Raw genomic sequence first — 13,172 nt, 5'->3', positions numbered from 1 at the left:
CAGAAACAACAACAGCAGAAAACCTTGCAAGTAGCTGTCACATGAATTCCTGTTCTGCCTTCTGACAAACCGCCTTTCTCGCTAGCTCAGGCCAAGGTACGCAGCCGTAGTGCTGCCCAACTTTAAAGCACTCCTCCTATTTGTATTCCTGCCCTGACTCACTGCAAGGCCAGCCGTGTCCTCTCTGCTGGAGGACATCCCCCCGGAGCTGCTGGTCCCCATTTCTGTCTCCAGCAGCTTTCCCATTGCCCCCACCCCAGGACTTTTTCCACAGGGGAACGCTGCTGTTTGAAATCCGGCTTACTCTGGGACAAAGTTGGGACTGAGTGGCTATTTACCAGCTGCTGTGAGAAGCAGGGACCAGGTCTCCTCCTGTCTGGGGAGGAGGGAGGGGATTCCATAGGCACTGCCGGGTGCTGTGAGCTGCACTCATGCTGCACGTTTTCCCTCTGGGGATATTTGGGAGCAGAGAGGCTTTGCTGTCTGTGGGAGGAAAGGCTTCAAACAGCAATGAGCCAGCACTGCCATTGCCAGGGAAACACCTCTTGCCGTGCTGGGCAATTGGCTGAAGGAGGTGAACAGAGCTCTGCGTAGGGGTTAAAAGCTCTAGCTCTGGTTAGGTATATTCATGTGGGCTTTTTCCCCGGATGAAAAAGGCTCTGACTCCTTTAAATAGATCTGCACTTCCTCCACCAGCCAGGAGCTCTGCTAGGAGTGCTCGCTGCTCCTTTCCGCCCAACGAGGACAGCTGCCAGCTTAACTCTTAGCTTCCTCGCGGGGCATCTGAGCATCCAGACCCTTGCCCTCACAGGAGGAGCAGCGGGGCTGAAATGAAGGGGCTGTTTTACCTCGGCATCTATCAAGAGGAAGAAGTTCGCTGCTGCGTGCTGGTTTGTATTTATTCTGTTAGCCAAAGTGTAGAAGCACGAGTGCAGCTGGTGCTTGGAAGGCCCCGGGTTGCTGGAGGGGCACGGCGGGTCCTGGGAGCATCAGCTCTGAGCAGGCTGCAGATGGCTGTGAGGGTGCTGGCTGGATGTTGGTGCTTCTCCTCCTGCTGCCTTCGGTGGCTTTCGGCACCGGCGTGAGCGAGTGTCGCTGCCAGCTCGGAGCTGCTGCTCTCGCTTAACGTGGGAAGGCAGGAGCATCTGTCCCCCACTGCTTTCCTATTAGCAGGCTGCTATAAGGCAAAAAGCCATCTGCCTGCAGAGGTTGGGGTTTGTGATGCTTGCTAACCCAGGAAAACACCGCTACAGGAAGGCAGCCAGGCGTGGAGGATGAGGGATCCTCTTTCTCAAGAGTTTGCTGAAATAGGAATTTCCTGCAGGTTGCTTTCCCGTTGACCAGAGGGAGACCAGACCCACGGCTCGGCCACTCACCCTTCTTAGAGCTGCTGAAGACACTCAAAATGGGACGATGGCCCCGTGCTGCTCTTTCCTGGAGCCTCCTCTTCCTCCTAAGGTCAGTGCTACCAGCGTGGTCTTGTTTTCACAAGCAGCCTCCCAGCGCCAGGTTCGTGCTGATCTTGCTAAGCACTTTTACTCCTGAGGACATCTGTGTGATACAGCTGGTTCAAAAAGGTTTCCACAAAGCACGGTCATTTATTGTGAGCCAGCATTTGCAGACTAATCCCATACAAGTCATTAGCTGGGTCGCTGGAGCTTGCCCTGGGCTCTGTCCAGGGAATCCAGAGCTGCCTGGGGCTGAGTGGTACCTGCAGCTCGTGGGTCTGCTCAGCTCTGTGCTGAGAGCCTGACCTGGCCCACAGTGGGGTACCCTGGCCCTTCAGTGTGCTTCTTTCCATGATTTTATCTAATTTCTGCTGTCTCTCCTTCGTCAAAACCAGCGCAGGCCAGCTCATGTCCTGATGCGAAGGGTGCCCCCCCCTTTGCCATGCCATGTATCTGGTGATATCAAGGCCAAGACCATCACGTTCTGGATGTCCATAAATTACAAGGGAAACAGCTTTCTTCCTTCACCCCTCGAACTTTTTTCATCCCTTCACTGTGTTAATTAATACGCTCTTTAAGCTGTATGTCAGTCCCAGTTCTGGCTTGCTGCAGATGAGGCTGGCTTGTCAGTGCTTGGCCTCCTTTTCCCATCAGCTCGAGTGGAGCTGTTACATGTTAGTTCTCCAGCAGCATTTTGATTACCTCTCATAACACAACTCTGTCAATGCAGACTGACCAGTACAGCAGTTCAATGAGTGTGTTGCTCTTGACAAGCCTTATTTGCCCTGGATAAGTCAGGTAGAATATCTTCAGCTGCAGGTAATAGGCAGTAACTTCCTCTCTGTGTGTTATCTGAAGGTTTCCCGATCTCTGTTTCACCCGAAGGGGCTTCCTCGTCTCCACTGCAGCAGGATGCAGAGCCTGAACTAACTCTGAGCAAGGAGATGTGGAGTCCAGAAACAGCAGACCTGCTTTAAATGAGGCTCTTGCCCTGGGTGATCATCCCACCTTGAGAAGCACAGCGTACTATCTCTGGCTTCTTCCCAAGGTGTGTAGGCCCACATGCATCTGATGTCTAGGAGCTGCCCTGGCAGTGTGTGGGCCATCATCCTCAGTGGGAGACCAGAGACAGCAATCACTGCTAAGTGCCAGCTGATAGCACGTTTGGCTGGCTGCTTTGATGCATTATGTTTTCCACCATCTGTATTTGCGCTGTGTTGGAGGCTTGCTTGCCCTGCTAGGGCTGGGCTGCAATCCCTCCAGCATTCTGAGCAGCCGAGTGTGGTGCTCAGAGGGCGGAGAGGAGATGACAAGCTTTCTCGCAGCCGTTGCTTTGCTATGCCGATGCCTTGTCTCCCCACACTTGCTCATTTCTCCAGATATTGCTGTTCCCCATGAACTCCTAGCAGCTGTCAGCCCCCGTTCCTGAAGTGGTGTGCAATTCTGAGCTCCCTGCCGTGGCTGGGGTGGCCCTGGCGCTGACACTGCTGGCTGCTCCCTGCTCCAGTACTTGGCCTGCTGTGCTTTTTTAGCCTGCAAAGCCTCCTTCCCAAATGCTCCTGAGGAGCTTCCTTTTGGAGCAGAGCAGCAGAAGCCGAAGCAAGCTTTGCTCTGGCAGAAAGAAGCCTGCAGGGCTGGATCCTCTCCCCTCTGCCACAGCTGCCCTGGATGGTGTTTGTTGGCAGGCATTGCTCCCAGGGCTCCTGCTTACCTCGTGCTCTCCCAAGAGGAACAAGCTTCACGTGATGGCTTTGGGGATAAGTCAGGGCATGTGTCTTGGGCAGAACGAAAGGAACAGGAAACCTGAGCTTTGTTTGCGTGCACGTTGTTCCTGGCTTTGGTGGGGATGAGCCCTGGCTCCACGCAGCTGCTATGACTGGTTTACTGGGCACAGCATGAGATCCCTGCTCCTTGAAGGACATTCACTCTTTTTTGAAGCCGTGACCGTCAGCAGAGGTAGATTCATGCTCCCTGTGAGCAGCAAACCTTTTGTGTTCGCCTCCCATCTTGCCAGCTTGGGTGAACAGCTCTGCAGGAGGGCAAGGAGGGGAGCTGCATGCAATTACCTGCCAACACTAGAGAGCGGTCAGAGGTGCCACTATCAGCCACGGCCCAGCTGTACCGAGCGAGCCTGCTCCCAGCATCCTTGGCTCCTGCAGATGCGTGTGAACCAGGCTGGCTGTGTGCTCCAGGTGGAGGAGAAAAGGAGCCTTTCATCCGCTGCCACAGAGCAGGCTGGCAGCCAGCTCACGCGTGCTGTTTGGTTCCCTCTGCTGCAGCCAGAGCAGGGAGGTGGGAGCTGAGCAGCTGTGCTTGTCCCCAGGGGTCAGCCCAGGGTGGGAAACGTTAGGGACGGGCTCTGCTGCCTGTGTTAGCAATCAGCTTGCTGCTGCAGGGTTTTCTGTCAGCACCGCCCTGGGGTCGTGGTGTCACAGGGGCTCCCTCCTGGAGGCTCTCCCACGAGCCAGCTGAAAACCAGCTGATTTATCAGGTGCTCTTTGGGCTGCGCACCCTTCCCACTGCCCTTGGGAGTACAAGTCTGGATGTGGGCCCTTCTCCTGCCCTTCTCAAGGTGTCCCTCCTTCCTGCACTGACACCCTCGCTCCCTCTCGCTGCGGCAGCATCCTCCTGCGTTGCTGTCTCAGCTGTGCTGGCTCTGCCAAGGCCGTGCCTCCCCTCCTCCCTTCCCACCCTGCTGTGCCAGCGAGCCCAAACCCACTGTGCTGGTCGCCTGATTTGTTTTGGTTCACGTTCCAGCCGAGGATAAAGTTGCAGATATTTCTGCGCAGCGATAGGATCTCACCAGCCAGCCTTGCTTTAATGCGATCCCAGGCATTCGAGGTGCCTGATTACCTTATCTCCCCTCTGCAGATGTACGTTACCCACCTCTCTCACCCTAAAAGCGATCCAGCCTGGGAGGAAGCTGCAGAAACTCGGCCTCTACAGGCAAGTTGTAGGGCAGGAAGCAGCGAGTGAGGCTCCCACCCGGCTGCCCGTGTGCTTTTCCTGCCCAAAGTTCCCTTCTTTCTGCTCGCAGCTCTGTGCTGCAGTGGGGTGGCTGGGAAGGCTGCGTCACAGCTGACTCACGCTGCTGGTATGGTAGGAGCCCCACGCACTGCTTCCCCCCCAGCTCCCCACTGGCACCTGTTTGCTCTCTGTCTTTGCAGTTCAGCAGTCCCTGAGATGAACCTGAGGTTGCCACATGCAGGGGCAGCGAGGCTGTGCCTCATCCCAGCCTTCCCAGCTGCAGCTCGCTGCTCTCCCTCTGTCACATGAGCATTGCACCATCTCCCCCTTGGAGAATGAGAGTGGAACCTGCCTGGTTGCCGGAGCGAAGTGAAATCTGCTCCAGCTTCAAATGCACGCAATCCCAAGCCCTGCACTTTGGGTAAATGTTAAATCCTATCTCTGGTTCATAAATAGGGGAGATTGATGCTGAAGCAAGGCATGGACACCAAACACCCCATGCTTCTGCAGCTCTCAGGTCTCCTGGAAGCTCCTTGATGCACAGGGAAACGTCCCCATTCAGGGTGAGTCACAGAGCACAGGGGGGCTGGGTCAGCCCTGGGCAAGCACTCAGATATAGGAGTGAGGATTGTTCCTTCAAGTGGCCAAAAAGCTGCTGGTGGCAGAACGGCTGCTGTGAGCAGGCGGTGCAGAAAAATAAGTGGAAAATGAAAGGGGGGGAGCGAGGAGCTGGAAATCAATGGCTTAACAGCAGTTCATCCACTACAGAGCCTTGAAAATATAGGAATTTTGAAGGGAAGTGAAAAGACACGATGAGAAACTACGTGGGAATTTCTAGCAGTGAGGAGGAGGAACTGAATTTTAACATATTGAGGGGGGGGGTGGAAAGAGGAAAAAAGCTCTTAGCTATGGGAATTGGGAGAGTGGAGTGCATGTTTTTGTAACCTGGATGGGGCTGATGCCATTCCCATGTGATGTGCGTGGATTCCGTTCGGGGTGGGCAGCTCCGGGTCGCTCCCGTTGCCTGTGCTCAGGTCCTGAGCTCCGGGCAGCGCAGCTGAGCTGCCCACCAGCTCCGTGCTCTTGGAAGATGCTCGATGGAGGTTTGATGCGGGGTGATGTAATGATTGACCTGGTGGAAATGGGTCTTGTTAAAGCATGGAATCGGCTTAGCTCGCAGACGGCTCAAGCTGCCTTGCAGGAGACGCTGTCGTTGCTGGTAGGAGTTTATCCTTTTGTATGGTTGGGAAGCATTCGACTCCACCTCAGCGTGTCCTGGCTAGAGGAATAGGCCTGGCTCACGGCTACATCTTTCCCTGGGCCAGGCTGAGCTGTGTGCCAGCACCTGGCTGGCTCGCAGAGCTGCTCCCGGTCTGCCCACGGCCGTGCAGCCGGAGCCATCGCGTCGGCCTGTGCCGTAGGAGCCCCGTGTGCAGGAGCTGCAGGGAGGGGAGGCAGAGCTGTGCAACGAACCCACACCTAATTGCCTTTAAAAACTCCCTGTTGCTATGGCGACTCAACAAGCGTGATGCTCTCGAGTGCTTCTCTCCACTCCCAGGTCTTGCGTTGGCACCGGGAAGATGTGTGTGTACCTATGTACATACATCTGCTTTCTTCCAGCTTTCAAAGGTGGCATACAATCCCCTTGGAGCGTGAGCAGAATCCCTCCTGAGCTGGGGAGAGGTTTGCTTGAAAGGTCTTGTAATGAGGTTAAGGAGAGGCCAACAGCCGCTCGCCCTGCTGCTGAGCACTTCGGTAGCTAAATTTAGTCCCTTGAGTCATTACTGAGTCAGCAAATTGGGGGCAGGAAATCTTGATTTCTCTTTTCTTCCTTTTTCATCAGTGATGTACCCAAGACGGGCTCCACACCGGTTCCTGTCTCAATCCAGCACGCTGCCTGCCCTCAGTGCTTTCCCCTGGAGCATCCTCGAGCCTGTCCAGAAAAAGTAAGAGCTCCTTTCCTCTCTGCTGCAGCCACCTGCCCTGACAAGTGGCCTGTCCTCGGGGAAGCGGCATCGTTTCCTATCATTAGTGATGCGGGGCACGGGGAGCTGTGTCCAGTCAGCTTTGTCTCTTGCTGGGTGCACACGGGTCGAGGCCGGTGGCAGCTCGTGCATCCCCTGGAGCTGCCTCGAAACCCAGTGATGGGTAAAGAAACCCCATCCAGCTGCTCCTCTCTGTGCCTGGGAGCGCCTCAGCACAGCGAATAGCAACAAGAGCTCGGAAGAAACAAGCATGAATGGTAAAAACAAGCAGCGTCAAGAGAGCCAGACGGTGCTAGATCGACAGACCTGTGCAGCAGCCCTGCCTTGTTCAGGCTGGCCTGTCCCTCGCTGCCCAGCAGGGCCGTGGCCTGGCAGGTTGGTGCCTGCAGCCAGCTGGCTCCTTCCATGCATGCTGCAGGCTTCAGGGTCGCCAGGAGGCTGCGAGACCCCGGGCTGGAGCAGATCAGCAGGTTGCCCAGGCAGCCCGGCATTGCCCCTGGAAAGCAAATCCTGGCAGCAGAGCCCCTGTTGCTAGCTGATGGTATCAGTTGGTGTTAGATCCCACTGAGTGTATTTTACATAATTTGTTTCCCAGAATGAAGTGTTTTTACAAACGCAGCATTTAATCACCTTTTAAAAAGGAATGAAAAAATCACCTTCCTCCCCGGGGCTGGGAAAAAAAAAGCTAAAAGGAAATCAGAGATGTGCTCTCCTCACAGCACTCACCAGGCTGGGAAGCCTTGAAAACCTGGGGTCGGACTGGGAAAACTCAGAGGGTCAGAGAGAAGAGCCCGCATTGAGAACAGTGCTGCTGCCCTCACTTCTGTTTCTGGTGGGGGCACCCAAAAGCAGGAATTGCTCCTGGTCTCTCTGCTTCTTGGCGCCTGGAAATAAATCAGTGCTTGCTGGACGATGAAGGGCAAAGTGAGTAGTGGTGCTCCTTGCCCTGCTGTGGCTGCTGAGGATGGATGCTGTGCAGCTGAGTGTGCACTGCAGCCGGGGCTGGGCTGGGGGCTGCCGCTCTCACTCTCATTTCTTTATTCACAGCAAGCCAAGGATGAAAAATCAGAGCAATGGCCAAGGAGATGACATCCACTTGACTTCTCTTGCCCGCGGTGTGAGCAATTAATCTAGCTAAGGCACTGCAGTGGAGTGAGACCGAGAGCAGGAGGACGGAGCTGCACCAGCAGCTGCAAGGTGTGTTCCCCCCCCATCGTGCTGCCTTTCATCTGCTTCCAGGAGGGATCTCTGCTTCCCGTACAGAGCAGGCCCAGCCCTGGCTGGCGGAGCAGCGGGAGCCCCGCTGTAACTAATGAGATGTTTGCTGCTGGCTGCCTGACACTGCGGTGGGCTCTCAGTGTGCCTGAGCCCTGTGCTGATAAACCAAGCCTCCCGGAGATGGAGAGGTTTCCCTCTGCTCCAGGCCTGCTGTGCTCACTCTTATCTAATAGGATCTTTCCTCTGAGCTCTGCTTAAGCTCTTGTGTAGCACGCCAAGCCGCTGAGGTTCGATCCCACAGAGAAGCGGTGCAGAGTGAGAGCGGACCTGAGTGTCAGCTGCCCTCCTTTGGGTCACTATTGCACGGGGCACACGCTCATGGGGGGTCTGTGGTTTCCCCGTGCCTCTGGAAGGTGTTGGAGGAGGAAGCTTTCCCCCCAGCCAAACATTTATCTCCTCCTCGCTGCCCAAGGGCTGAGGACCTCTGCGCAGAGCGCTGCCGTAGCTGGCGAGGGGAGGCTGCTGGGATGAACGCTGCAGCTGGCGGCTCCCTCCCTGCTGCAGCACCCAGCTGATCTCCCAGGCTGCCCCGAAAACGCGCATGAAGCAGCAGGGGACAGAGGGGAGGGAAAGGCCGCGTGGCTCCATTGGCAGGAGGCACACCAGGACAGGTTTCTTCCCCGACAGAGCAGCGCTGCACTGGCACAGGCTGCCCTGGGAGCGGTGTGGTCACCATCCCTGCAGCTGTTCCAGAGCTGTGGGGATGTGGCACTGAGGGACGTGGGCAGCGGGCACGGTGGGGTGGGCTGGGGATGCAGGGAATTTGTTTTGGAGGCGGTCGGACCCTTTCCTGTAGGCAGCTGCCTGTCCCGGGAGCCATCCTCCATCTCCGGGAGTCGCTCTGAGCAGACCCAGCTCTCCTGGAGGACGCTCCCCGTGGTCGCTCATGGCTGTTTCTGAGGATTTCTTTCTCCCAGCGCTTGTAGGTGATTGCTTCCTCCTTCTCCTCCGCCTTCCTTTTGTCTCTCTGCAGCACGACAGGTCTGGGAAGGGCCATCTGCCGCTGTGATTAATGGCCCTTTTCTGGAAAAACAACAGAGACAAATGTCCTTCTGAGCGTGGCGAAGAGAAGTGGAGAAACAAGCTGGCTAATTTTCAGCCATTATTTTGGAACCCAAACTCCTTCCCAGTATCAATTTAGCTATTATTTCAAAAACTAATTAATCCTCACTCATGCAGCTCCGAGGGACCAGTGTTTAGATAATTAACAGCCCATGGATTATGACAAGCCTTGCTCTCGGATCCTGTTACAGCGCTTGCCTTCAAGTACACTCGCGCTGTCGTTCTGCTTACCGACTCCTTTCATCAATCCATCTCTTTTTTTTTTTTTTTTTTTTGACAATTAAGAGCAAATAATTAGCCAGGATGGATTCTGCTTGCTTTCTTGCAGCTCGGCTCCGTTTTGGGGGACTGGAGTGTTCCTCAGTTGCGCGGGTTTGTCGTGACTTTGCAGCTAATTACAACCGAGCAGGATAGGTTGCTGCCATTACCACCTTCTGGAAAAGGGAGTTCTTATGTCACTTACTGAGGAGCTGAGCAGTAAGGTGTGAGAAAGAAGGTCCTTCCCAGGAAAATATCTCTTCTAACTGCCCAAAGCTTCTCTTCTGCCACTGTTCCTCGCTCCCCTGAGGCGATTTCTGCCTGTGAACAGATTTGTCTGTGCTAACTTTCCTCAGAAAAGCTGTAGTTACACGAGGACTTTCCATCTTACCTTTCAAAGAGGTGAAGCTTGGTCTCGGCCTTTTTCCCTAGGAAATGCAGGTCTCTGGCTGGCGTCCCCTCTCTTCTGGCTCTCTGAGCTGATGGGCACCTGGAAGATTCCTCTAAGGTTGGGAGAACACCAGCGGTCCCTGCACCTTTTGCCCGCTGAGCAAAAGCAGAGCGAGGGGCCCAAGCTGCCCCAGCCCCTGAGCTGGCTCTGCTTGGAGCAGCACGAGAGCATCCATCAGGTTGTGCTGGTTTTAAATGCCTGGGCATGGATGCAGACTCGCTCCTGGTTTCAGGCAGAAGGAAATCCTTTCTGATAAGCTGCTGCTTTTTCAAACAGATGATAAATCTCTGCAGGTAGAACTCCCTGTGCTAGCAGTTTGACCCCTAATGAAGTATTTACCAGGATGGCAACTTGCTCTGCCTTGGGAAATACTGTCCTTTCACCTGTGTGCAGCTCTCGTTTCTTTTGCAAAGCCCGTGGTTTAAGGAGAGCATCAAAGCAGCCAGCAATCCTCTCCCCACCTTCCCGATCTCTCTCCATTCCCTCTGCGGATGCAGTGGGGCTCTGCATCTTGGAGAGCAAAGAGCTTGCAGGAGAGCTGCACATCTCTGCCTTTGGGATGCTGTGTCCTCCCAGCAGCAACCAGAGAGCAGCAACTCGGGACAAGGGGAGCGGTGAGGCTGGTGGAAATGCCACTCACGCTGGCTGTGGGCAATGGAAATAGAGCAAGGGACTGCTGCTGACCCTGGTGCGTGCACCCTGAGGTGGTTATTCAGGGTGGAGGCATCTTCAGGGATGAGATTTTGGGGAAGGTTGCACTCTTTTGTCCAGGTTTCAATGATTTGCCATGATGTTCTGTTTCAGCAGGACCAGGCGTCTTCCTCCGCCTTGCTGCCCTGACCTTTGCGGTGAGGTTGTGCACAGAGAAATGTGCTGAACCACCCCGTTGCCATGGAAACCAAGGCCGAGAGGGGACCAGCCTGCTCCTGCTAATTGCTGTGGCTTCATGACCCCATCCATCCATCCTGCTGCCTCCCGTAAGTCTGTCCAAACGCACAACGCTGGCCCCGTCCTGCCCCTTGACTCCCAGCCCCAGCGCTGTGAGCAGGACCTGGGGTTCCTCTTTCTCCCCTTTGTGTTGTCTCAACCTGCACAGGAGAAGTTAAAATCCACGGCTCGAGCATCCCTGCAGCCCATCACCCCGTGCGTGCACATCTGCCTGCTTGTTGCAGGGGCACGGCGGCAGCGCAGTGATTCACCCCCCTCACCCTGCATCCCGGGCTGGCCTGGCTTTATCTCATCCAATTAAATAACTGCAGATAGTGGGCTTAATAATAAGGCCCCGCTATGAAAGGTTACTGACGATTTCTTTTCCAGTGTGCAGTGAATTAGGAGGCAGCCTGCGAAGCAGCGGTGAGCAGGGAAAGAGCTGTGGCTAATTACTGTCCCCTGTGTCCCCACTGCTGCCACCAGTGCTGCCAGGCCCCTCGTTGCTCCCTGCACCTGATTCCATTTTGCTGCTGGTTGTGGCCAATTTGCAGCTCTCAGCTGCTGCTGCTTCTCCCTTCCCCCCACCCTCCCCCTGCTCCTCTTCGAGTTTATTAATGAAAACCTTATCTGTTGGTGCAGATAATGCCAGAAATAATTAGTGCACACGGAGGGCTGGCAGGCTGCTCTCTGCTCCCACCACCCACACCCTCTCCTCTCCCTGTTTACAGTTTCCTGTGCTGCTTGGGGCTGCTTCTGGGGTTTTTAAGCTGCCTTGCCCTGTGCAGATTTATTTGCTTTTCTCTCCAAGTTTTCTTTGCTCAGGACAGACCTGAGGCACAGATTGATCCTAAAGGGCTTGACCTTAAGCACTGGGGCTGCAGGTGCCTTGACCTTATTGCTGCTGGAAATGGGGAGCTGCCCCCCAGAGCCCAAGGGCAGGGATTGCATTTGCTCCTGGCATGTTCTGGTCAGGTCGTGGCCCTGCTCCTGCTGTGCCAGCGCTGTCCTCACTTTGCTCGTGCTCCCTTTCATTACAGTTAGCATCATTGTCTCTTGGCTTAAATCTTTCAGCCTGATAAAGGACGACAGCACTGCTCGAGTGCCTGGGATGGCATAAATAATTCCAGTGCTGAGAGAGATTTACGGCGATATAAATGTCAGGAGTGAGCCCAGTTTGTATTAATGGCCTTATTAGTTAACGTTGCTGTAAAATACAGATCCTCCAATTGTTAAGCGACCGTGGTTTTGGTCCACAGCATTAATCCAATAAATTGGACCTTCTCGATACAAATCTTCATCTCTGAACCCCGCTGGAAAATCCTTCATGATATGTCAGAGAGCTTTAAATGGCTTTGACTGAGGCAGAGGTGGTGGGAATAACAGAGCTGATGGGAGCGCAGGTGTAAAGCAGTGCAGCAGCCCAGCCCCATCCCCGTCCCCACCCAATGGCATGGGAAAGTGTGGATGTCCCTTGGCCATGTGGGGCTGTTGGGTGGGATTGGAGGTTTTGTCACCAGCTTGGAAACCACAACCCAACCTAAGAGCTCCCATGGCCCCGAGGTGTCCGTCTGTCCTTCCCACCCTGCTGCCATCCCTCCCTGTTCCCTGGTGCGTCTCATATGGGGATGTTTTGCAACTCTGCAAACTTTCCACCAGCGACCTGCCAAGTGCACGGCGAGGGAGAGGGGAAAGCACCATGATAATTGAAAATAAATGGTGCATTATATGAAATAAATGTTCGGGTGCAGCCAGCTTGCTATCACCGATTATTTATTTTTTACTTGCAAACGCTTTAAGGAGGTACCTGGGGGGAAGGGTTTTGGAAATAAAGTGGCAATGCCTTCATGCAGAGGGAGCTATGGGGCATGGGGAGCTCTGTGCATCCTGCAGCAATGGCAGGGGGACAGCCACAGCCGTTGGAGCAGAGATGCCATTGCCATGAGGAGAGTCCAGAGTGTGAACCCAGTGTTTCGGGGCATGCTGGAGGTCTTCTAGGCTCTGTGCGCACCTGTGTGGGACAGGGGTCTGCAGGAATGGGACCAACATGAGCAGGGAGCCTCCAGACCTCTGCCTCAGCCTGAGGATGGGTTGCTTGCTATGTCTCTCTGGTGGGAATTAGCTCCTGTTTGGTAGGGGAAGAGGCTGTGTTTTCCTGGCAGGGGTTCTGTTTAACCAGAAACATGGACCCTTCTGCTGCATTGGCTCCTCAGCCATGTCGTGGTTCTTATGCCTTGATAAGACTTATCCTGGATTATTTTTCAGCTGCTAATTAATCTTGAGAGCATTGTAAAGGCTTTGAACCGCTGCTTGAAGATTGAGCAGGTGATTTCTGGCCTTGTCAGACCCAGCTGTGCACTGAGTTGCCCTCCCTGGCAGCCGAGTCCTCCAGTCTGCAGAGAGCTGGTGATTTCTGCATTGCTGACTTGGGAAAGGCTGAGGATGAACCCCTCCTTGTAGCCTCCAGATGAAGTTGTAGAGATTTTCGCTTGAGGTTCTCTAAGTTCTGGTGATCTTGAAGCAAACAGCATGGGCCAAGAGCAGCATGAAGATGGAGAGCATTGACTTGGGGGCTGAACATCCATTCAAACCTGATGGGACAGCAAGGGGTGAACCCATCCCTCCCAGCTCGCTGGGGCAGGGGTGGCAGAACCCTCAGCCTCTGCCGTGGTGCCATCAGATTTCTGCATGCGGTGTCTTGGGCACACAGCACACCGACCCTCAGCACACTTGGGTTTTAAGCCACCCTGGCTCAGACTGCTCTGGAAGTGGCCTCATCCATCACTGCCAGCACTG

The 13,172-nt window shown here is 54.8% G+C and overlaps 1 protein-coding gene across 25 annotated transcripts in view; it reads left to right on the top strand.

The window, feature by feature from the left end:
- SUDS3 (SDS3 homolog, SIN3A corepressor complex component) overlaps positions 1–13,172 on the top strand; it is a 61,187-nt gene that overhangs the window by 44,897 nt on the left and 3,118 nt on the right. For 11 of the 25 annotated variants that reach the window (XR_002443340.1, XR_002443329.1, XR_002443342.1 and 8 more), the window contains 6 exons: positions 1,325–1,458; positions 2,307–2,496; positions 4,320–4,836; positions 6,259–6,361; positions 7,448–7,597; positions 10,257–10,426. The gene's annotated coding sequence lies outside the window, so the exon portion shown is untranslated. Of the gene's footprint in view, positions 1–811; positions 891–1,324; positions 1,459–2,306; positions 2,497–4,319; positions 4,837–6,258; positions 6,362–7,119; positions 7,325–7,447; positions 7,598–10,253; positions 10,427–13,172 lie in introns of all 25 variants that reach the window. The other 14 variants (XR_002443336.1, XR_002443350.1, XR_002443348.1 and 11 more) reach the window with 7 other exon arrangements.

This window comes from Numida meleagris, chromosome 14 (genome assembly GCF_002078875.1).
Source record: "Numida meleagris isolate 19003 breed g44 Domestic line chromosome 14, NumMel1.0, whole genome shotgun sequence".
In the NCBI taxonomy this organism is placed as follows: Eukaryota; Metazoa; Chordata; class Aves; order Galliformes; family Numididae; genus Numida; species Numida meleagris.
Note: the sequence above shows the minus strand (reverse complement) of the source record. Positions and strands in the feature narration are given on the sequence as shown.